The sequence below is a fragment of the Bufo bufo genome, unplaced genomic scaffold, assembly GCF_905171765.1.
Source record: "Bufo bufo unplaced genomic scaffold, aBufBuf1.1, whole genome shotgun sequence".
Lineage (NCBI taxonomy): Eukaryota > Metazoa > Chordata > Amphibia > Anura > Bufonidae > Bufo > Bufo bufo.
In genome coordinates, this window is record NW_024400682.1 from 1 (window position 1) to 24996 (window position 24996).

Sequence of the window (24996 nt, forward strand, 5' to 3'; positions counted from 1 at the left end):
CAAAGGGGTGATCAAAGGGTTAATTGGGGTGCAGGGGGGTGATCAGGGGCTACAGTGAAGTGTTTGGTGTACTCACAGTTTAGTCTGCTTCTCTGCTGGATCCAACCGACGAAAAGGACCAGCAGAGGAGCAGAGAAGCCATATAACAGATCATATTTACTAATATGATCTGTTATATGACTTTTGATTGGATTTTTTGAAAATCGCCAGCCTGCCAGCCAATGATCGTTGCTGGCAGGCTGGTGACGAACTTCTTCTTTGAATTTTGCCGGCCCGCGATGCGCATGCGCGGGCCGGCTTTGAGCGAAATCTCGCGTCTCGCGAGATGACGCGTATATGCGTGACTGTGCGCAGCGCTGCCACCTCCGGAACGCGAATCTGCGTACAGCGGTCCGGAGGTGGTTAAAGAGAAAGGGGATGGATCCAAAGGTTATACTTATTTTAGTGACAAAGGTAATATATGTTCAAGAATTGATTTTTGTTTTTGTTCCAGGTACATGGAGATTGAAAAATGTACTGTGAAAGATTACCCTATACGGATCATGCCTTGGTTGAATGTAGTGTGAGAATAAATGGGGAGTACGATTATGGGAGAGGTGTGTGGAAATTAAATGTTTCTTTGTTAGAAGATGAGGCTGTGCGTGAAAGCTATTGTGATTGGTTTAGGAAATGGATGAATAAAAAGGAGGAGTTTGAGAGTGTGGTTGAATGGTGGGAATGGGTGAAAGCAGAGACAAAAAAAAATTTCATTAAAAAAGGTCATCAGAGAGTGAGGAGTGAACGTGAAGATTATGAGAGGTGGCAGGTTAGGCTTCAGTATTTGGAAGAATTGCAAAGAGGTGGAATGGATGTTAAAATGGAGATTCAGGAGACTAGAGAGACTGTAAGACAGAAGCTTCAGGAGCGAGGGAGGAAAATAATAGCTCAGACAAGATTGGTTGTGAAAGAAAAGGATGAGAAGTGTACAAAATTTTTCTTTAAAGATTGTATGGAAGTAAAGTGAGAATGGAGAGTGTATTAGATAAGGATGGGACAGAAGTGAGAGGTAAGGATAATGTGATTAATGAGGTGTGGAAGTTTTATGTAGATTTATTTTCAAAAAAGGATAGAGCGTATGATTTGGAAGGTGATTGTTTGGATAATATTGAGAAACATTTGGATAGAGAGGATAGGGAATGGTTGAGTGAAGAGATAAAAATGGAGGAAGTGGTGAATGTGGTGAAAAGTATGAAGAAAGGGAAAGTGGCTGGGAGTGATGGTTTGCCTGTTGAATTTTATTGTACTTTCTGGGATTTGATTGGAGAGCATGTATTTGATGTGTGCAAATGGGTGTTAGATAGAGGAAGACTGTCTGAAAGTATGAGCGAGAGTATAGTAGTGTTATTGTTTAGGAAAGGAAATAAAAAAGACTTAAAAAATTGGAGGTGGCAGTGGCGCTCCTCAATAGCGATGATAAAATAATAGCCAAAGTCATTGCGAATCGGTTAAGGAGAGTGATTGAGAATATGGTAGGGGAAGAACAGGTGTGTGCGGTTCCAGGACGCCAGATTAGTGATAGTTTTTTTTTTTTCTCAAATCTATATTTTAAGTTTGACAATATCATCATCAATCGACAAGGCAATTGCAGTAATAAAAACAATGAACAGTAAAGATATACTCCATTATCCTAGGTAATCACATATTTTGTCAGATACAATTAAAATAAATTGCATAAGTAGATGTAGACGCAACTGAAATATAAGATGTGCCATAGTCTTGGACCACTAGGTAGCCCATGTTAATGTGTACTCCGATACCTATGCGGATTGAATTCCATGAGATCCCGACCAACTCCACCTCTGCTAACTCCTGTAAATTGCATTCCCCTACTAGTCCCTCAACCGCTGTAATTATTATACCATTCAGACCACCTTTCCCAGACTAAAATAAAATTGTCATGAGAGAGAGTCTCCCAACTAGTCAGTTCTTCTAACTGATAAATTTCCTGCACCTTAAACACCCACTCTCTCAGACTGGGAATCTCCTTGGATAGCCAATACTTTGGAATGAGCAACTTCAATTGAGCAGGTAATGAATTTTTGGCCAACTTATATTGACTATTAGGAATATTGAGCAGGGCCACTAATGGAGTGATGGGGGAGCTGATCTTACATATCTTCTGGACCTCCGTCAACACTGAATCCCAAATTTTTTTAATTTGTGGGCATGACCACCATATGTGGTGCATGGAGCCTGTAGCTTCCCCACACCTCCAGCAATCGGCTGATATTGATGGGGTAATGGAATGCATCTTATCCGGAGTTTTATACCATCTCGTGACTATTTTAAAAGCATTTTTCCTGGATCTTAATACATCTTGAGTAACCATGAGAATGGGCAAGTATTCTTTCAATGATGTCATCCTCTAGAGAATGTCCAAGCTCCTTTTCCCACTGTACAACAAATGATGGTTTGGAGTCAGAATCAATCTCTAGTATTTTATTATAGAGTTTCTAGACAGTGCCCTTCGTGTGCATTGATTGACTCCATATTGCGTCATACCATGTAGGGGTATAACTACTCGTAGTGTGTAACAAATACCAAGCGCACACCTTCCAAAATTGAGAATAATGGGTTGCAGCCCATGGGATGTGCTTGAACCTGACTCTCAAAGTCTGGATGGTGGGGACTAATCTATTTTCTAAGATATCGCCAATCGCCACATCTCCTAGTGCTGCCCACAGCCCCATATCATCTTGAAAATCGGCTTGATGTAAGTAGGGAAGGTACCCAATAGGAGTAAAGAGCGATAGGCAACTGGAGGGATGTAAATGTTTCGCCAGTCTAAGCCAGCTATCCATCATACCTCTTAAGGAGCAAGGGAGATTACTCCCGTGGATGGACCTCTTACATGGATCCCATAGCATAGCTAAGTTACTCGGCCCCAATATCTTCCTAGCAATCTGACAACCTAATTTAGTGTTTCGGGGATTTGCTACTTCTGAGTGTAATCTCATTTGGATTGCCCCATAATATCCACTAATATCCGGCAATCCAAGCCTCCTTTGTATCTGGGCAAAATCAGTCTCCTATATGCTAATCGGGGTTTCGCCTGATTCCAGACAAACGTGGAAAACGTTTTCCGTACTTGAGCCAGATAGTGGCGAGGCAGGACTATAGGCAAAGTCTGCATCAAATACAGAAATTTAGGGAGAATATACGTTTTCAGCACATTCTTCCTCCCTAACCAAGTTAAAAAGCGGACTTTCAGTTCCTTTAATTGGGCTTTAATGTCAGCTAATAACTTGGGATAGTTTTGTATAAACAGTTGATCGGGGTTTCTAGTTTATGTGTACTCCCAAGTAACATATACTATCTGGATGCCATTGAAAGGGATAGTTTGCCTTAAGTTGAGCTATGGTGGTTTGGGAGATGTTAATTCCTAATGCTACACACTTAGATAAATTAATTTTAAAATTGAAAAGATCCCCGAATACATCCAACTGTTTCAGTAAAGCTGGGAATGCTTCTAATGGATTGGATATTAATAAAAGCACATCATCGGCAAATGCCGCAACTTTGTGGGTCTGAGAACCTATGCTAAGCCCCTGAATGTCCCCATCTTGTCTTATTGCTGAAGAAAGGTCTCTAAACACATATGAATAGAGTAGGTGACAATGGGCAACCTTGACGGGTTCCATTTCTTATTTTTAAAATGGGGCGTGAGTTTCCATTGATACGTATCCTTGCGTGGGAGAGGAGTACAGAGACAGCACAGCGGCAACAAATTGAGGGGGAAAGCCAAATCTATATAAAGTGGCTTCCATGAACTGCCAATCCACCCTATCAAAAGCTTTTTCGGCATCCGTGCTCAAGAAAGTGAGCCCCTTCCCATGTGACAAGGCATACTGCTGAGCTTGTAATACCCGAAATGTACTGTCTCTGCACTCTCTACCCCCCACAAAGCCAGATTGTTCAGAGGAGACTAATTCCTTAAGTAAGGACGCGACCCTATGTGCTAAAATCTTAGCCCAAAGTTTGATGTCTGCGTTAAGCAGTGATATTGGCCTATAGCTAGCAGGTAGGACCGGATCTTTGCCTGGTTTGGGCAACACCGTAATATGCGCTTCAAGAGATTGTCTGGGCAAAGGTACTCCCTTGTAGAAGGGCATTGAAGAGGGAGACAAGATGAGGACCTAGTATGAGGAGGAATTTCCTGTAATAAGCTACTGTTAGACCATCCGGTCCCGGGCTCTTGCTTTGGGAATAGTTTTTAGAACTTTCTCTACTTCACCTAATGTTATAGGAGCTGTCAATGCTTCATTGTCTGCTCCAGACAACATGGGTAATTTAAGATTCTTCAAGTAGGTCGCCATCTTATTACAATTTTCTTTTCTTATATTACACTGCTCAAAAAAATAAAGGGAACACTTAAACAACACAATGTAACTCCAAGTCAATCACACTTCTGTGAAATCAAACTGTCCACTTAGGAAGCAACACTGAGTGACAATCAACTTCACATGCTGTTGTGCAAATGGGATAGACAACAGGTGGAAATTATAGGCAATTAGCAAGACACCCCCAATAAAGGAGTGGTTCTGCAGGTGGTCACCACAGACCACTTCTCAGTTCCTATGCTTCCTGGCTGATGTTTTGGTCACTTTGAATGCTGGCGGTGCTTTCACTCTAGTGGTAGCATGAGACGGAGTCTACAATGTCCACAGGTGGGGGTTGTGCTTACAGCCCAACACCGTGCAGGTCGTTTGGCATTTGCCAAAGAACACCAAGATTGGCAAATTCGCTACTGGCGCCCTGTGCTCTTCACAGATGAAAGCAGGTTCACACTGAGCACATGTGACAGAGTCTGGAGACGCCGTTGAGAACATTCTGCTGCCTGCAACATCCTCCAGCATGACCGGTTTGGCATTGGGTCAGTAATGGTGTGGGTGGCATTTCTTTGGAGGGCCGCACAGCCCTCCATGTGCTCGCCAGAGGTAGCCTGACTGCCATTAGGTACCGAGATGAGATCCTCAGACCCCTTGTGAGACCATATGCTGGTGCGGTTGGCCTGGGTTCCTCCTAATGCAAGACAATGCTAGACTTCATGTGGCTGGGAGTGTGTCAGCAGTTCCTGCAAGACGAAGGCATTGATGCTATGGACTGGCCAGCCCGTTCCCCAGACCTGAATCCAATTGAGCACATCTGGGACATCATGTCTCGCTCTATCCACCAACGTCACGTTGCACCACAGACTGTCCAGGAGTTGGCAGATGCTTTAGTCTAGGTCTGGGAGGAGATCCCTCAGGAGACCATCCGCCACCTCATCAGGAGCATGCACAGGCGTTGCAGGGAGGTCATACAGGCACGTGGAGGCCACACACACTACTGAGCCTCATTTTGACTTGTTTTAAGGACATTATTTCAGAAGAATATTTAATTACTTTAGATCTAGGATGTGTTATTTTTGTGTTCCCTTTATTTTTTTGAGCAGTGTATATAAATCGTGGTAGAAAGTTGTGAACACTTTAGATATCTCGTTATCATCTGTAGTTAACGCACCATCCGCTGTTCTCATTTGTTTGATAAATGACTGCTCTGTTCTCTTTTTAATCATCGCCGAGAGTATTCTACTACCCCTATTCCCATGTACATAATGCTTTTGTTTAATTCTTAAATATGCTTTAGCGGATCTAATGTTGAGTAGAGATTTCAAGTCTTGTCTGAGGGTGACTAGTGACTCAAAATCCTTCACTGCCAATGACTTTTTGTGTGATTTTTCTAGCCGAGAGATTCTGGACAATAGATCCGGAAACCGTTGCGTGCGTTCTTTTTTTAAGATGTGATCCCAAAGCTATAAACTCCCCTCTTATCACCGCCTTATGCGCTTCCCAGGTGATCGTGGGTGTTGTCTCAGAGTTCACATTTATTTCAAAATAATCTCTCAATTTTTTCCAGATACCATCTACGTGTGATTTTGTATCTAATAACGTATGGTTCAATCTCCATGACCACTCTTTCCCAATCACCTCAGGAAGCGCAATGGCGCATTGCATCATGGCGTGGTCAGAAATAGTTATGTTATCGATATTTGCTGATTTGACTAGGGTTAGATGCTGTTCAGGAATAAAAATATAGTCAAGTGTTTGATATGACTTGTGAGGATTTGAATAAAAAGTATAATCCCGTCTTTCCCCATGTAGTGAACGCCATACGTCTGCAACATGTAAGTCTCTCAGACGGGTTTTCAGGGGTTTAAGTGCCCTGAACGAGACAGCCGACCTCTGTGACGAAGAATCTAGCAATGGGTTTAAGGCTAAGTTCAGATCACCTCCTATGAACACCCAACCAAAAGAGAACGCGACTATCTTATCCAGAATCTCCAAGAGCCAACTCACTGGTTTAACGTTTGGGGCGTATAAGTTACACAATGTAATTTTTGTGTGCCCTATTTCACAGTTCACTAGTAGATACCTGCCCTCCGGGTCTATCAGTTGGGAATGAAACGTGAAAGGTAAACTTTTTTTTAGCCCAATACTAACTCCCTTGGAAGCTGATTTGTCTGAGCATGCATGATACCAGTAGTGAAACGAGGAACTGCTTAAATTGGGTATACCGCGAGACATAAAATGAGTCTCCTGTAACATTATTATGTCAATTGCCGCATTCTTAATTATTCGGAAAGTACGGCTCCTTTTGACAGGGCCATTGCAACCATGCACGTTAAAGGTTGCTATATTAAGTACTAGAGGCGCCATTTTTATGACCTATAGGAAAAAATTGCGTTGCATGTGACACATGTGACCAGGAATGGAGTAAAACATTAAATACATGAAGAAAGTGAACCAACGGTAAACCAAATAGGAACCACATGACAAATCCGATAACCGCCTTGTCTAAGTCGTAATTCCTTTCGGTAGGGGGGGTGATCAGTTGTCAATAGTATATCCTGATCGGCCTAGATCCGGTCTCAGCCCAATTGGATAAACTAAAATTACAATGACAATTAACCACCCATCAGCTATCTACGAACTCCTTTAAAATGGATGAATTAGATTCAATTGAAAATAGTAGCAATAACTTGTGGCTTTAGGACAGTATCACCTGGCTTCCAGAGAGTATTAAAGCCTAGCATACATATAGCGCAATACTAGACTAGTACAAAACAAGAAAATCAATGCATCAGCATAACGGTTATTCAAACTAGAGAATGAACGGCAGTAAGCAAACCCGGCTGAACCCAACAGCCTATCCGTCCTGAGATCAGGTGTCCATTTCTCTGTTCACGGCCTGATCTTTGCTGCTTTGGTTTCGTCCAGGGCGATATTTTAGGTAAAGGTGGCAACTCTTCCTCAGACGCCACTGGTAACCATGATGGGACTTCAACAGGCGCTATGTCCGTCATTTCCCAGAACGGTATCAGATCTGCAGGAGTACGGACAGTAAACCGACGGTTCCCTGTAGAAATCAGTAAGCCAAAAGGAAATAGCCACCGATATGGAATGTTTGAAGTACACAAAAGATCAGTCAACGGTTTCAGCAACCTTCTTTTTTGTAGTGTGGAGGCCCGCCAAGTCCTGGAAAATCTGTATGTTCCTGCCCTGCAGTGTTAATTCTCCTTTCTCCCTCGCCTTGTGCAAAACGTCTTCCATATCTCTGTAACTTAGTAAACCACATATAATGTCCCTGGGATTTTCAGATGATCCTGGTTTGGGCCTCAGCGCCCGATGTACTCTTTCAATTATAATGCCTTCGGCTCTATCTGGGCCCAATAAGAAGTGAATAGTGAGTCCATAACTGCAAACAAGTTCTCACTAGTATCGGCCTCAGGGAGACCTCTGATTCTTATGTTGCGCCTTCTATTCCTATTTTCCTGGTCCTCCATCTTGAGTAACAGGCTGTTCATGGCTCTGGTGTGTGAGCCTAGTGAGCTTTTAACCGCAGTGTTAAAGGCAATCATGGCGTCTTGGGCTTGCTCCAGGGATTCCTCTCTGTCCCCAATATGGCGGACCTCTTCCTTTATAGTGGTTAGATCGGCCGCGATCGGAGCTAAATCCCTTTGAAGAGCGCTCTCCAAAAAATATCGGGTAAGAGCCGCCGGGTCTCCCCTGTGTGTGATCTGCTCACCTCACACGATCCATCAAGTGCTGCTGCGCCGCTAGCGTCTCCGGCCGCTTCTTCCTCCTCGCTACGCTTCGGCGCCATCTTGCTTGAGCGTGCGGGTATCTGAGTAGTCGACTTCTGGAGATACTTCTCCATGTCAGTATGCTGCGGGAGGTCTCTCCTCTGCTCTCCGGTGGATCTAGATGCGTCCTTCGGTTGAATCTTCATCTCTTTAGTCGGGTGGTGCTTAGAAAAGTGCTGAAACGGGATCTAGTGGCAGGAGCTCTGTTCTCAAGCAACGCCATCGAGCTCGGTCAGGCCACGCCCCCAGAATAGTGAGAGTTTAATGGGATTGCGGGATGTACTGTATGACTGTGATGAAAGGAAACAATCAATTGCGGTAGTGGCTGTGGATTTTGAGAAGGCATATGACAGGGTACAGCATGATTTTATGTTTAATGTTTTGAGGAGAATGGGTGTTCCAGAACGAATGGTAGGCTGAATAGGATACTGTATGAGTGTGTTGTACGTAAGGTACAGGTGAATGGTTGGTTAAGTAAAAGTATTAGGATTGAGTCAGGGGTGAGACAGGGTTGTCCCCTGTCCCCAATTTTGTTTATTTGTGTGATAGAGCCTTTGTTTGGTGTTATAAGAAAAGATAAGGTTATGAGAGGGGTGGAAGTGCCTGGTAGTGGAGGGAGAGATATAAGAGTGATTGGCTACATGGATGATGTGACAATGGTATGTAAGTCGCAAGCGGGATTAAGAAGGGCAAAGTTACTGATTGAATGTTTTTGTATGGCCAGTGGATTTAAGTTGAATGTAGATAAGAGTGTATGTAAAGTTTTTGGGGCATGGAGAGAGATTGAATTGTGTGGTTGGCCGGTTAGAGAAGGGGGGATTGAAGTGTTAGGTATTATTTTTGATAAGGACTTATATGGGAAACAAAGTTGGGAGACAGTTCATGAGAAAATCAAGAAATAAATAGATCTTTGGGCTTTGAGGTCTTTAACGATGGAAGGAAGAGTATTAATAATTAAGGCTGTGCTTATTCCTATTTTACTTTATGTTAATAATGTTTTTCCAGCACCTGATAGATGCCTGAAGAGAATAAAAAGGTTGATATTCATGTTCTTTTGGAACTCTAAGATGGAGAAATTAAAGAGAGAGAAAATAAGGAAAGAGAGAGAAAATAATGAAAGAGAGGAATGATGGAGGGAAAGGTCTAACAAATATTGAGAGGTTCTTATCGGTAAAGTATGTGAGTAACTGTGTGAAGTTGAGTAAAAAAGAGTATGTTGTTGGTTGCATGTTGCGGTACTTAGCTGGGAATGTATTAAGGAAGTATGAATTAATGGATGTGGATTTGAGAAGACCTGTGAAATTCAGTGTTACATGGTTTTATGTAAGGATAGAGAGGTGTAAAAGAAGGAATGAGCTGAGAGGTGAGAGTGTTGAGCAATGGTGTAACAGCAAAATAATAATGGTAAAATTGAGTGTTAGGGATAATGCTGAATGTGTCAATGGACTGAATGATGAGAAGAGCATGGAAGTCTGGAAGAAGGTGAGTGACAAAGAGTTGACAAACAGATATAGCGTGGATGGCTGTGCATGGTTGTTTGCCAACTAGAGAATTTCAGAGGAGAAGGAGGTTGGTGGATAGCGAGTCTTGTCCAAGAGAGAATTGTGGGCATTGTGAGAATGTTTTGCATATACTATGGGAGTGTTCGTATGCAAAAGAGGTATGGAGCAGCATGGGAAAGCTGATCAAAGGTTTGACTGGGTTGGAAGTACTGACGTATGGTATGATGTTATTCGGCTTAAGTAATTTGGAGAGGAAGAAAGCGAGGGTGTTGTGGTTCATTGTAAATTGTGTTAAGGAATGTTTGTGGGATGTGAGAAATATTTTAGTGTTTAATCAAAACAGAATTGATGTCAAGGACTGTGTAGGCATGATCCGTGGCCAGACTCTATTTATATGTGTTATGTGATAAAAAAAGATTTGGGGACAATGATTCAGAAGGAATCTGGAAGTTCAAAAAATGGAAAGAGTGGGTTAAATAATCTGATTATGGTTTTTATGTCTATTCCTCTTTTCATTTTTACTGCTTGCCGTGCTTTGGCACCAGGAATTTTGTGCGAAGAAAAGGCGTGTCCAACAGTGGTGGGCGGAGCTATGCAGATGGCGAACGCGAAGAGGAGCATGCTGGTGATTTCTGAGCGTAGGACGCACGTTTTTTCCTGTTTTGTGAGAGAGCAAGAAGCCTCCCGGACTGTGGCTATGGCTGGGGCCTGTAGGCTGTTGCCTTGAGAAGTGCTCTGCATTGGTGATAAGCGGCCCCGTTGTCGAGGCCGAGCGGGTTATTGCTTCTCGGCCTTTTGGCTGCGATATCTGGCATGTCCGGACGTAGCTGAGAGTCTAGGAAGGAAGGCGATCGAGATGGCAGTACCGAAAGCATCCCTACGGTTCGCTGAACCGGGAGAGACCCGTGTGAAGAACACTTTCAGTATTGAAGTCGTGGAAGAGAAGAAGAAGGATGTGGATCTGGAGTTCTTTGTCAAGAAAGTCCTGCTTGGAGCTCTGAGGATTGATCGTGAGGATATTCTATGTCTGAAACACCCTCGGCCTGGACTTTTTTTTACTTGACCTTAACATATTCTGGTGCCTGCGACCAAATAGTAGAAATGGTACGTCTGCATGGAGATAAGGAAGATTTACAAGGACTGTGTTTTGTGTTTTTGTACTCCGCTGAGGACGTTCCGGTGGTAGTCTCCATGTATGATCCTCATGTAAGTGAATTTGATATCACAATGTTCTCGGAGAAATACTGCAAGACTGTAAAGCAAGCCCATAAAGTATATAATCATTTGGGACTCTGGACTGGTAAATACAGATTCCTTGTTTCTTTCAAGGAAGATTTTTCGTGTGTTGGGGGTTTGTATCGCCCTCCTGCAGTCTTTCATATTGGACGGAACCGTGGCTATTTGGTTTATCCAGGAATGACATACTACTGCAGAAAGTGTCAAACTTATGGACACACACAAGAGAATTGCAAGGAGAGTCCAGTTTGTCGAAAATGTAATCAGCGAGGTGATGTGGCAGCTGACTGCAAAGAGGCCATTATTTGCAACATGTGCAACGATCCGGGACATACTTTCAAGGAGTGCCGTAAGCGTTCTTGGGCTAATATAGTGTCCGCAAAGAGATCTGTTGTTGTGGACATTGAATCTGCCGGGCCGTCAACTACAAGGGGTGCTGGTGCCAGTGCTCCTGAGAGAAGAAAGTCTGTTTCTAAATCATCCGACAAAACTACATCTGCCGCAGCTAACAAAGAACCTGCGGAGCCTACGACTGTTCCTGATGGAAAGTTCCAGATAAAGCAGAGCCTCCTGTCCGGCCTGGGGAACCTAAAGCTGAAATGGGGGATCCCGTTGAAGCTGGGGGCCCTGGGTTGGGTAGAAGAGGTGAAGATGCCATGGAATTAGAAGAGCAGCGTAAAAGGAAACAAGATGAGGAGGTTCCTCTGAGAGTTAAAGCTATGAGGGGCTCATCAAGGGCGAGTGCGGACGAAAGTGATTCGCAGACCTGAGAAATATTCGGTGGGATTCATCTGATAAAGGTATGAGTTCCGTGCCTGATAGCGAAGGATGACCCAGAAGATATTTATCTCCTCGTTGAATGTGAGGAGCCTAAAGAGCCCAGAAAGAAGGGCTGCTTTATTTGCGTATCTATCCAATGTCAGTGTTGGAGATTTTTTTTCTACAGGAATGTGCGATTGATTTTGATCCAGATTATTCGTTCCTCAGATCTGATTGGACTTGCGGTCCCTCTGTCTGGTCAGGAGACAATGAGAACAGATCATCAGGTATTGGAATATTGTTTAAAACTCATGATTATGATATTATGTCTTTTGTTGAAATTGTTCCGGGCAGAGCCTTGTTGATAAGTGTCAAGTTAAATAATATTGAGTTTAGACTTCTAAATATATATGCGTCTCCTGACAAGGGCAAAAGAGAGGACTTGTTCAATAAAATACAGTATTATTTACCTGGATCTTCGCCATTGATCATGGCGGGGGACTTTAACTGTGTATTAACCGCAGAAGCAAGATTCGGGAGCACCACTGCAAGAAAGGATAAGACTGAGAAACAATTAAGTGATTTGGTTGTGGACTTTAATTTGAAAGATGTTTGGAAAGGTATCCACAGCAATGATCCGGGGTATACCTGGGAAAGTGCACTATACAAATCAAAGATAGACTTTGTTTTTGTTTTGAATAGTATACAATATGAGAATGCAAAACTGGAGTCAAATATATTTTCAGATCATACAATGTTAATTGTGAGTATAAATTTGCCTGGGTTGTGCAAAGAAAAGGGGTTTTGGAAGTTGAATACCTCCCTCTTGGAGGAGGACCAAGTTAAGATGGATTTTTGTTGTTTTGTTCAAAAAACTGCAAGATAGAAAAGAAGATTTCCTTTCAACATTAGAATGGTGGGAATGTTGTAAGGTTGAGTTTAAAAAATTCATTATTAAAATAGCAGTCAAAAAGGCTAGGAAAAAACAGAAATGGTTCAAAGATTTAAACAGTAAGCTTCAGGCCTATCTTAAACTCAGGGAAGCTGGTATTGACATGGATGACTTAATAGCTGGACTAAAAAATAAAATACAGGAAACTATTGATGAGAAGGGCAAAGAAATTATTTATAACTCTAAAATAGAGCACATGGAAAAAGGGGAAAAATGTACGCGGTTCTTTTTTAAAAAGGTGGTAGAGAGGAAAACACCGGTGTATGAACTGGAAGGTGAAAAAACCAATGAAGGTATGCTTAATGAAGCAAGGAAATTCTATCAGGAGCTTTTTATTGACAAACTAATTGATACTTCCTTTACAGGTGATGTGTTGAGTGCCTTGGAATATAAGTTGGATAGGAGGGATCAGGAGGTGCTTTGTAAAGAACTAGAGCCAAATGAGGTTAAAGTGTCTTTAGATAGTTTTTCTGGCAATAAGTCGCCAGGTTCAGATGGGCTCCCAATAGAGTTTTACAGAGTATTCTATGATGTTCTTAAAGAAGACTTATTTGCAATATTTAAAGAAGCCTTTAGTTGTGACTTGTTACGGTATCTTGGAGAAGTGGGGTAGTGTCTCTAATCCCCAAAAAAGGTGATCTAAAAAAATGAGAGAATTAGAGGCCGATCACGCTTCTGAATATCGATTATAAAACCATAGCAAAAATAATAGTAAATCGTTTAAAGCCTGTTTTGCGCAAAATAATTCAAATGGACCAAGTATGCAGCGTGCCTGGTCGAAGTGTGAATGAACTACTAAATGTCATTAGAGATAATATATGGTATCACCAAGACAGGGGTCAAAATTTAGCGATACTTTCTCTCGATTTTCAGAAAGCATATGATCGAGTGTCACACACATACCTGTGGATGGTATTGAAAGAGTTGGGACTGACAGAGTCGCTCATCCAAAAGATTATTTTACTGTACAAAAGGTTCTGTTAGAAAATATTAGTTAATGGAGCACTATCAGAGGAAGTTGTCTTAAGGTCAGGGGTTAAGAAGGGTTGCCCCTTGTCGCCTATATTGTTTATATGTTCAATTGAGCCATTGCTTGCATCTCTGCGTAGAGACAAGGTTGTTAGAGGGGTTCCAGTGCCAGGTAGTGGTATTAGATTTAAAACCTGCGGCTATATGAACAATGTCACGATCTTTTGTGAAGATTCAAGATCCCTGGAGAGAGCAGTTAGAATCACAGAATTCTTTTGTAAAGGCTCAGCCTTTAAGTTAAACTTACTTAAGTGTGAATGTTTCTGTATTGGTGAGTGGAAAGAGATCAGAGTTCCTAACCTAAAGATTCAAAGTGATAAAATTAAAATATTGGGGGTTATTTTTGATAAAGTAAATGAAGGGTAACGAGAGTTGGGAGATAGTCAAAGAAAAAGTGCAAAAAAAGATAAACTTTTTGTCCATGAGGAAACTTTCTCTAGGAGGTAAGGTGCTAATTATCAAGTCTGTGTTAATTCCTATTTTGTTATACTTGAGCACAGTTTTTCCCCCTAAGGATTTAATTTGTAAACAAATTCAAAGGAAATTTTATGAGTTCATATGGGGATCTAAAGCTGAAAAGCTGAAAAGGGAATACGTGTATGAAGCGGCAGGAGATGGAGGAAAGCAAGTTCCGAATATAAAAAAATTCCTCTACCTTAGGTTTTTTAGTACGTGTATTAAGGGTATTTCTTTAAATAATAAGTGCTCTTTTTTCCTGAGATATGCTGTAGGGCATGTGTTTCGAAGAAGAGGGTGGTTACATATTCCTCTTTACTACGCCTGTAACACTAGTGCCACCTAAACAATATGTAACTTTGGAAAAATGTATTAACATGTATAAGCTTAACGATATAGATATTGCAGTGTTAAAAGATCTGCGAAAGCTATTGGGTTTTTTAGGGAAAGAAGAACAAGTGTGCAGTATTTTAAACTTTACTTCTACTCGATGTTTGCAAATATGGAAGATGGTGAATAAAACATATCTATCAAATGAACACAAGGACCTATCTTGGATGATAGTACATAAATGCCTTCCTGTTAGAGATTTTCAGTATAGAAGAGGTATGAGTCAAATATCTGTTTGCCCAAGAGCAGGGTGTGGTAGTGACTAGGTAATTCTGCACTTATTCTGGAAAAGATCATTTTGGAGAGATATTGGTTCTTTATTAAAGTTTGTTACAGGGTTAAATTTCTTAGACATGAGGTTGTTTTGTATGGTAAGAATAATAGCCTTGCAAAAGAAAAAAAGAATATTATGGATTCTAATAAATTGTGCCAAAAGTTGTACTTTGGAAAGTGAGAAATATCCTTGGTTTCAAGAAAGATTGTATAGATGGGAAAAATTGTGTTAAGTTGTTAAGTGAAATATATATGTACTATTTGCTTGATAAGAAAAAGTTTGGTATTAAGAAAGCTTGTAGTATGTGGAATATTAATCTGTGGAATATGATTGTTTGATTTATTGTAATGCTTAAGTTTTCTAATAAAAACATTTAAAAAAAAAATCTGTTCTTATCAGGGGACCATATATTAAATGGATTTTTCGAACAGGGAGATGGAAAAAGAGCTTGCTCTGTCCACTCCACGCATTGACCTGGTATTGCAGTACCTCCAGGACCGATGCACCCTTCTAATCCAGTATGAAAAAACAGAATGAAATTGATGGATTGCAAGCATCCTTCCAGCAAGCAAGTGGAAAGTTGCTGTGTCCTGCCTGCCTTGCCTCAGTAGTCTGCACTTCAGCTTCTCCTCTGTCAGCCCAGTCAGTGCAGTGCTGCTTTCTGCATATAATAGCTGCATCTAGTCTGTCAATCTCCTAATTGCATCAGCTGTTGGTTAGTTCCAGCACCAAGCAACCCAACCAGCCAGTGTCCTCACACCCTAGATCCAATTAAGACTGATTGGTTAATTGGCTTATCACCTGAATGAAGTATTTGGGCCTGTTGTGCACAACTGGGAGGGCTGCTGAGTTGTCCCTGGCAATTTAGCCTTTTGTATCAAGTTGGCTGGATGTAACCATTTAGCTTTTCCAGAGCTTCAATAAATGAGTAAACATGCCTGTGTCTCCCTCTTGTGGATCTTTTGAACTGGATTACTTGGAGGCTAAAAAGTAGTCCAGCATTTCCTATGCAGCTGGACCTACCTTGTCTGGACAATGGGTGGAACACTGCACGTGTCACAAGAGCCTTGTCAGGTCAAGAGGTCAAGTAAGGTCAGGTCACTGGATGACATCACAAGGGCCCTGATGGAACACTCAACAATGGGGCTGTGACATCACAATCAACAATGCTGCATACCCTTATTTTTTTTCACAACTTCTCCATTCACTCCTCTTTTCATTTTTACTGCTTGGCGTGCTTTGGCACCAGGAATTTTGTGGCGAAGAAAAGGCGTGTCCAACAGTGGTGGGCGGAGCTATGCAGATGGCGAACACGAAGAGGAGCATGCTGGTGATTTCTGAGCGTAGGACGCACGCTTTTCTGTTTTGTGAGGAGAGCAAGAAGCCTCCCGGACTGTGGCTATGGCTGGGGCCTGTAGGCTGTTGCCTTGAGAAGTGCTCTGCCTTGGCGATAATCGGGGCCCCGTTGTCGAGGCCGAGCGGGTTATCGCTTCTCGGCCTTTTGGCTAAGATCAAGTGTCGTCAAACGCTTGGTCTGGCCAGAGGATGCTTGGGGTACCCGGCTGCTCGGCCTGGGGGGATCGTTCGGGTTTATAGCCCGGACTTCACCCCCCTGCTGCTATTGGGCGGTTGGATTAGTCCCCAAGCAACGGGAAGCGACCTTCCTTAGGGAAGTGCGGAGGAGCGGTTTGCGGTATGGGCGCCCCGAGTTCCCCATTTCCAGTTCGGCTGTATATCCCAGAGGAGAAGAGGTTCAGTGGGGAATTCTACACGTTCAGAAGACTATCCTGGAGGAAATTTTGAACATGCCAAGGGAGAGCATATTTTGCTGCAGTACTTTCGAAGCTTGGATTCTTCGACGCCACTTTCCGGTGCCTTGATGAGATGAGGACCTGTTATACCTGGGCTCAACAATTTCTTCGCCATCCTGATGTTGATGGTGTCCGTTTTGTTGCCCACGAGACGAAGGAGGCGGATCCAATTACGGTCCAAATGTACAACCCTTCACTCGGTGATGAGAAAGATCCAGGCTTTCTTGAGGAGATACGCCACGTATGTTTCTGGGTGCCGAACGGCGCAAAAATATCCTTGGAACATTTAACGGCCTAAGGAGGTTTTGGGTGGAGCTCCGGAGGGACCCTGATGGAATCCAGGGGCTATGCCACCCTCCTCAGAACTTTGCTATTGGCAACAGCGTGGATTCTTGTTATATCCGGGACAGCCATCTTTCTGCCGGGACTGTTTCTCTTTCGGACATACAAAAGAGGATTGCACAGTGGGCCAGGTGCGCCGTAATTGTTTCAGTCCTGGACACAGGACTGCGGACTGTGATCAGAACCGGAAGTGTCATTTCTGTGGTGCTGGTGACCATCTTGCTCGACAGTGTCCCACTGTGGAGAGAGAGTCAGCGAGTGAGCCAGCAAGAGGGCCTCGTTCCTATGCGGCTTGTTGCAGGAGGGATGTTGCTGCCGACACCCTTCTGTCCTCAGCAGAATTTTTGGAACTCAGAGTCCTCGCCAACTTAGGTACTTGAAATATATCATCATCTTCAGGATCATCTGCACCTCCAGGAGAAATTGAAGATACAGACTCTGTCATCATTCCTGTGGTAGATCCAGGAGATATGACTCCTCCACTGGAAGATATTGCATCTGTTGAGGACATTGTTGGTGCGGCTGTGATGGAATTTGCAGCGGCCCCTGATCATCTGGTTGCGAAGGGGAGGAGCCCCGGTCACCTACTGTGGTCGAGGAGATGGACTTGGGTAAAGCTTCTTTGAAGAGGAAACCACCTGAAACCACTAGTCCTCCTCTTAGTGCCATCATTGAGGAGGTCCTGAGTCCTGGTGGCTCAGGTGGAGAGGGTACGTCTGCTGCCATTGAGTCTGTATCTTCAAATTTCTCCTGGAGGTGCAGATGATCCTGAAGATGATGATAGTATTTCAAGTACCTAAGTTGGCGAGGACTCTGAGTTCCAAAAATTCTGCTGAGGACACTGGATTTCAGGGGGTGGGCATTCCAAAGTCAGAGGGGGAGGGGAAGGTCCCAAAATAATAGGAATAAGTAATGGTGTCTGTGTTTTTTGCTTTGTTGTTTCTTAACATTATTTTATACCCGTAGATGCCGTTGACTGTAGGCTCCCTAAATGTCCGTAGTATTCGGACTCCTGAGAGGAGAGCGTCCATCTGATATGGTATCCAAAGAAAGGTTTGACATCATTTGCCTGCAAGAATGTGGACTTGACCAAGAGCCTACTGGGGCCTCATGGCCTTATGGTCCTACAGTGTGGTCTGTCTCACAGGAGAGAAACGGTGGGGTGGGGCTCCTATTCAAGGGATCTAACTTGTTATTAAAAATGTTATACATATTGCCCCAGGGAGGGCTGTTTTAGTTCAATTTTCCTACGGGATAGTGATTATAAGTTGATAAATGTCTATGCTCCTACGGTAAGGAAGGAGAGAATTGATTTGTTTAATAAATTGTTTTTCTTTTTAGGTGGGCGAGAGGATACCTTCCTGGTGGGGGACTTTAACTGTATTATTTCATCTGAAGATAGAACTAGTGTTAGGGGGGCTGGGGTTAGTTTAGATGCGTCTGGGAAACTGTTGAAGGAAATAGTTTCTCTCTTTGGTTTAAAAGATGGGTTTAAGGAAAGTAATGATGGGTCTTTTGGTTTTACTTATTTTAGTAGTGCAGGAAATATTTGTTCCCGTATTGATTTTATTTTTGTTTCTAAATCTTTTCAGGTCCAAAGGTTTTAAGAGGAGGAAGATGCCTTTTTCGGACCCATGCTTGGATTGAGTGATTGGTGACGAGTGGTGGTATGTATGAATACGGTAAAGGAGTATGGAAGTTGAATGTGACTTTTTTGGAGGATGAGAGGGTCTTGGATCAGTATAGATCGCAGTATGGTAGATGGGTGGCAAAACAAGGGGAGTTTGCAAGTGTGATGTGAATGGTGGGAATGGGTGAAAATGGAGACTAAATGTTTTTTCATTCGAAGGGACGGGAGAATGCTAGGAGGGAAAGGAGAGAGTATGCAAGATGGCAGAAGAGGTTAGAATACCTTGTGGTGTTAAGGCGTGAAGGTATGGATGTTGAGCGTCAGATTGATGAAGGCGCGTGAATATGTGAGTAAATGTTTGGAGGTAAAAGGGAAAAGTATAATTGCGCAAGCTAGAGTGAATGTGAAGGAGAAAGATTAGAAATGTACAAACTTTTTTAAGTCCGCTTTTCATAAAAAGACGGAAATGGTGAAGGTATTCGGAAGTGATGGGGTGGAAGTGTGCGAGAAAGATGGGATATTGAATGAAGTGTGAAAGTTCTATTCGGATTTGTTTGCTGAGAAAGAGAGGGAGGTCTCCTTGGAACAGGAGTGTTTGAGTTATGTGGATAAAAGGTTGGATGAGATAGATAGAGACTTCTTGGGAGAAGAGGTAAGAATGAGTGAAGTAGAAGACGCGGTAAAAGGGATGAAGACAAGAAAGGTTGCTGGGAGTGATGGGCTGCCTGCAGAATTTTTTCATACTTTTTGGGATTTAATAGGCAATGATGTATGGGAAGTATGTAAGGAAGTGTTAGAGAACGGGGTGTTGTTGAGAAGTATGCATGAGAGTATTATTGTATTATTGTTTAAGAAAGGCGATTGGAAATGTTTGAAAAATTGGAGACCGATTGCGCTTTTGAATGTGGATTACAAAATTATTGCAAAGGTGTTTGCGAATAGGTTAAAAAGTGTGGTTGACTGTATGGTAGGTGAAGAACAGATGTGTGCGGTGCCAGATCGGCAGATTTTCTGAATGTTTGTTGGGTTTAAGAGATGTGTTATGGGATTGCGAGGATCGGAAGCAGGGTGTGGCTGTGGTTGCGGTAGATTTTGAGAAAGCGTATGACCGGGTGGTGCAGGAATTATGTTTCGGGTGTTTGAAAGGATGGGTGTGCCGGTTCGGATGATCGGTTGGATTAAGTGTCTATATAGTGATATTGTGAGCAGGGTACAAGTGAATGGTTTTTTAAGTAAGGATGTCAGGATTAAGTCGGGGGTACGTCAAGGGTGTCCCTTATCCCCCATTTTGTTTATTTGCGTGATTGAGCCTTTGTTGGGTATGTTTCCGGGTGTTGAGATTCCGGGACGTGGTGGTCGGAATTTGCGTGCGATTGGATATATGGATGGTGTTACAGTAGTGTGTAAATCTATGGCTGCAGTGAGAAGATCGAAGTTGTTGATTGAATGTTTTTGTATGATGAGTGGTTTTAAACTGAATTTGGATAGAGCGGATGTAAGTTTTTTGGTGCTTGGGCTGGTCATGAGGGGTGTGAGTGGCCTATTCGAATGGGTGGTATTGAGATTTTGGGAATTGTGTTTGACAAGGATTTGTATGGAAAAGAGTCCTGGGAAAGGGTGTTGGTGCGTATAAGGAATAAAGTTGGGTTTTGGTCTATAATTATGGACATTATCGATAGAGTGTCGTATTTTGATTAAGTCTGTTATTTTATCCATTTTGCTATATGTGAACTATGTTTTTCCGCCTCCTGACAGGTGTCTGGCGAGAATCGTGAGGGAAGTTTTTGTGTTTCTGTGAACTCGCAAATGGAAAAGTTGAAACGTGAGAAAGTGTTGAAAAAGAAGATGAATGGTGTTAAAGGTTTGATGAATATTGAGGTGTTTTTGGCTGTGAAATATGTTAGTTTTTGTATGAAGGTCAGTAAGAAAGATAGTGTGTATGAATGTATTATGAGATATTTGGCAGGGAGTGAGTTGGCGAAAGTGTAAATTAGAGGTGAGAGATTTAAGAGTGCCGGTGTGTTTTACTAGTCCGTGGTTTTATGTAAGGATAGAGCGGTTGTTTTAGGAGAAATAATTTTGGAAGTGTGAATGTTGAAGACTGGTGTGATAGTAAGAAAGTGATGGATAAAATTGATTCTAGAGAGATTATAGGAAGATATTGAAGTCTTACTGGGAATGAATGTAAAGCAGCGTGGAAGAAGGTTGCATGATAAAAGCTTGACGAATAAACAAAGATTTGGCTTGGATGAGTGTGCAGAGATGTTTGCTTACCCAAGAGTTTCAGAGAATTAGAGGGCTGGTTAGAAGTGAGGTATGTCCTAGAGAAAGATGTGGGAGGACAGAGAATTATGTGCATGTGTTGTGGGAGTGTGGCTATGCCAGGTCTGTGTGGGGTGGTGTGCGTCAAATGGTTGATGGCCTAACAGGGATTAAAATTTAAACTTTTAATATGATGATGTTTGGATTGTTTGGTTTGAATGGTGCGAAAGCTAAAGTGTTATGGTTGTTAGTGAATTGTGTGAAAGAGGTATTGTGGGATGTGAGAAATATTTTAATTTTCAAGAAGGAGGTGATTGAAGTATATGAGTGTCTGGGTATGGTCCGTGGAAGGCTCTTTTTGTATGTTCTTTGTGACCGGAAAAACCTTGATTTTAAAATGCGGAAGGCATCTGGAAACATAAAAAGTGTAAAGATTGGATTTGAAAACAGAACTAATGTTTGTCTTTCCTTTTTTCAGCTAGTTGGTCCCTTTATGGAGAATAAATAAAAGGGAATGTTTATGTTGTATCTTATGATAAAGATAGTTTCTGTTTTTTTCCTTAAGAGAGGATATATTGTATTGTGTTCTTATATGACTTTTGTGTAGAATGTATTTTAGTCTCATTACTTTGAACTTTTGTTATGTAAGACTTGTATATTGAACTTTATTTATAATAAAAGAATTTAAAAAAAAATCTGTTATCAGTTTAATATCTGATACGTCCCCTATCTGGGGACTATATATTAAATGGATTTTTCGAACAGGGAGATGGAAAAAGAGCTTGCTCTGTCCACTCCACGCATTGACCTGGTATTGCAGTACCTCCAGGACCGGTGCACCCCTTCTAATCCAGTATGAAAAAACAGAATGAAATAGATGGATTGCAAGCATCCTTCCAGCAAGCAAGTGGAAAGTTGCTGTGTCCTGCCTCCCTCTGGAGTCTGCACTTCAGCTTCTCCTCTGTCAGCCCAGTCAGTGCACTGCTGCTTTCTGCATATACCTGCATCTAGTCTGTCAATCTGCTAATTGCATCAGCTGTTGGTTAGTTCCAGCACCAAGCAACCCAGCCAGCCAGCCAGTGTCCTCACACCCTAGATCCAATTAAGACTGATTGGTTAATTAGCTTATCACCTGAATGAATTGTTTGGACCTCCATGTTTGATTTGGGCCTGTTGTGCACACCTCGGAGGGCTGCTGAGTTGTCCCTGGCAATTGACCCTTTTGTAGCAAGTTGGCTGGATGTAACCATTTAGCTTTTCCAGTGCTTCAATAAATGAGTAAAGTTTGCCTGTGTCTTCCTCTTGTGGATCTTTTGAACTGGATTACTTGAAGGCTAAAAAGTAGTCCAGCACTTCCTATGCAGCTGGACCTACCTTGTCTGGACAATGGAACACTGCACGTTTCACAAGAGCCTTGTCAGGTCAGAGGTCAAGTAAGGTCAGGTCACTGGATGACATCACAAGGACCCTGATGGAACACTCAACAATGGGGCTGTGACATCACAATCAACAATGCATACCCCTTTTTTTTCACAACTTCTCCACTCACTCCTCTTTTCATTTTTTCTGCTTGCCGTGCTTTGGCACCAGGAATTTTGTGCGAAGAAAAGGCGTGTCCAACAGTGGTGGGCAGAGCTATGCAGATGGTGAACACAAAGAGGAGCATGCTGGTGATTTCTGAGCGTAGGACGCACGTTTTTTCCTGTTTTGTGAGAGAGCAAGAAGCCTCCCGGACTGTGGCTATGGCTGGGGCCTGTAGGCTGTTGCCTTGAGAAGTGCTCTGCATTGGCAATAAGCGGCCCCGTTGTCGAGGCCGAGCGGGTTATCGCTTCTCGGCCTTGTTGGCTAAGATCGAGTGTAGCATCGAAAGGTGTGGCATTTGGTCTTGGTCAGCAGGGAGTTATCGGGGTCCTCCTTGCAGGGGCCCTGGGTGCTATCGAGTGCGATCTAGTGGGTGAGCTTTTGGTGAACCTGCGCTACTTTAAAAATGTCTCGAGGTCTCGAGGACACTGTGCGGTTGGAGGTAGAAGATGGATATCGGATGAACATCGGGCTGGATAAGATCGTTGGAGAGGTGCTGAAGAAGTTGGAGTACTTACAGGTAAAGGATGTGTTGGCCCTACAAGATTTCCCTAAGCAGGGTATTTACGATTTAACGGTTTGTTCCGAGGGGCTGTGCCAAAGAATCTATATGGATCTTTTGAGGATGAAAGAAGAGAAGAAGCCGGCCTTTTTGGATCATGTTAAAGTCATTCCTTCTTTTCAAATGGTGAGACAAGCGTTAGTGGTACATATGTATAACCCTAAGGTTGGTGATATGACTGTTTCAGCTTTTTTAAGGAGGTATTGCGACGAAGTGAGCTTTGATCAAAGACTAACTAACAAACATGGATACGTTAATGGGAAGAGGAGATTTTTTGTAAAATTTAAAAAGAATATGGCGGTTCCTGCTGTTTTTTCTATAGGGGGAGAGAGAGGCTTCTGTTTTTATCAGGGGCAACTTAAATATTGTAGACACTGTATGAATTATGGCCATCTGCAAGAGGAATGTCCGCAAAAGGGTGATGTGTGCAGAAATTGTGGGCAGGCTGGGCATATGGTGAAAGACTGTACTGAAAAACGTTATTGTGATGTGTGTGGAAGTGGGGACCATCTGGCGCGGAAATGTATGTTGTTTGAAAACAGGCAGTCACGTGCAAAAATTGTGGAGAAAAAAGGTAGGGTACAGCGGCCAAGTGGTGGGACATATGCTGAACGTGTGAAAAACGGGGCAAGTGTTATTGTCTCAAATGTTGCTCATGAGAAGGAGAGTGGAAGTGGTGAAAATTAAAACAAAATGGAGACTGTGTTTGGTGACCACATGGAGGGAGAGGAGGTTTTGGCGGGAAATTCAAATGAGGGGGAGTGGCAGAGGGCTTCTGGGAAAAAAAAGAAGGCGGCGAGATCCCAGGAGACTGTTGCTGCCCTTGAAAGGACATTAGGTGGTGAAATTTATAGCAGTGATGAATCTGATGAGGGGGAGGAGGAAGAATGTCCGGATCATGTTGTGGGAGAAGGTTAAGGTATGGAATATCAGATGAGTGGATGTGATTCAGATGCTCCCATAACTCCTGGTCAAAAAGTAAATAGCGATTGTGATGAGTTGGAAATTGATTTAAATCCTCCTGGTTCTGTCCCAAAAAGACCAAAGAAAGGAGAGGGCGGAGTTTGGTCTGGGGGCCAGGAAGATCCTGTGTGGTCTAGTGTTTCTTTCAGGGATTCTGATTTAGGATCGCCTGCTGTTGAAAGAAAAGTGGATAGCCAATCTTCATTAAAATAGTTATGGCTTGTAAAATTTTTAACATCTTCATAATGAGTTTGGTGATAGCTACTTTGAATGTAAAAAGTATTGGATCTAGTAAAAGAAGAGCTGCAGTTTTGGATTATTTAAAAGATGTTAAAGCTGATATTTTGTGTATACAAGAATGTGCAATAAGGTCTGCCCCCCATGAGTCAGAGTGGGAGTGTGGCAAATCCTTTTGGTCGCCTTGCACGGAGAATAAAAATGAAGGTGTTGGGATTTTGGTGAAGAATAATAATATTTATAATGTTTTGGATTTTAAAGTTGTGGTACCAGGTAGATGTGTTTTTTTAAGTTTGGAGTTTTTAGGACAACGTTTTAAAGTTTTTAGTGTGTATGCCCCTGCTTTTAAACGTGAACGTATTTTATTCTTAGAAACTCTTAAGCTTTTTATGCCTGGTCATGACATATTATTCTTTTAGGGGATTTTAATTGTATTCAGAGTGTAGAAGATAGACACAGTAATTTAGATGTGAAAATAGATGCAACCTCTACCTTGCTTAATGAGATGATCCAAGATTTGCATTTTAAGGATGCTGGGCTGATGGTCAAGGGGGATGACAAATTTACATATATTGCTGACAGTGGTCATTCTATGTCTAGAATTGACTATGCATTGGTGTCTGAAGGAACAGAGGTGACCAAGTGTGACCATGTGATGACCAGTTTTTCTGACCATAAGATGGTTCTTGTTGAAATAAGCACAGGAGAGGAGGGAAAAGGAAAATGCTTTTATTGGTAGAATTGAAGCGCTCTATAAGCTTAAAAGCTGTGATTGGGAGGTGGACAACGAAATTAGGGAAATTAAAGAGGCAAGGAAAAAGGAGTTTGTGACAAGAGGAAAGAATA

The 24996-nt window shown here is 42.5% G+C and overlaps 1 non-coding gene and 1 pseudogene across 1 annotated transcript; both read left to right on the forward strand.

Moving 5' to 3' along the window:
- Nucleotides 1-15120: 15120 nt before the first annotated feature.
- Nucleotides 15121-15273, forward strand: LOC120984453 (annotated as a pseudogene).
- A 6195-nt stretch (nt 15274-21468) lies between these two features.
- On the forward strand, nt 21469-21652 carry LOC120984452. The gene has a single exon (XR_005775267.1). It is a non-coding gene; the product is annotated as a U2 spliceosomal RNA (small nuclear RNA).
- Nucleotides 21653-24996: the final 3344 nt, after the last annotated feature.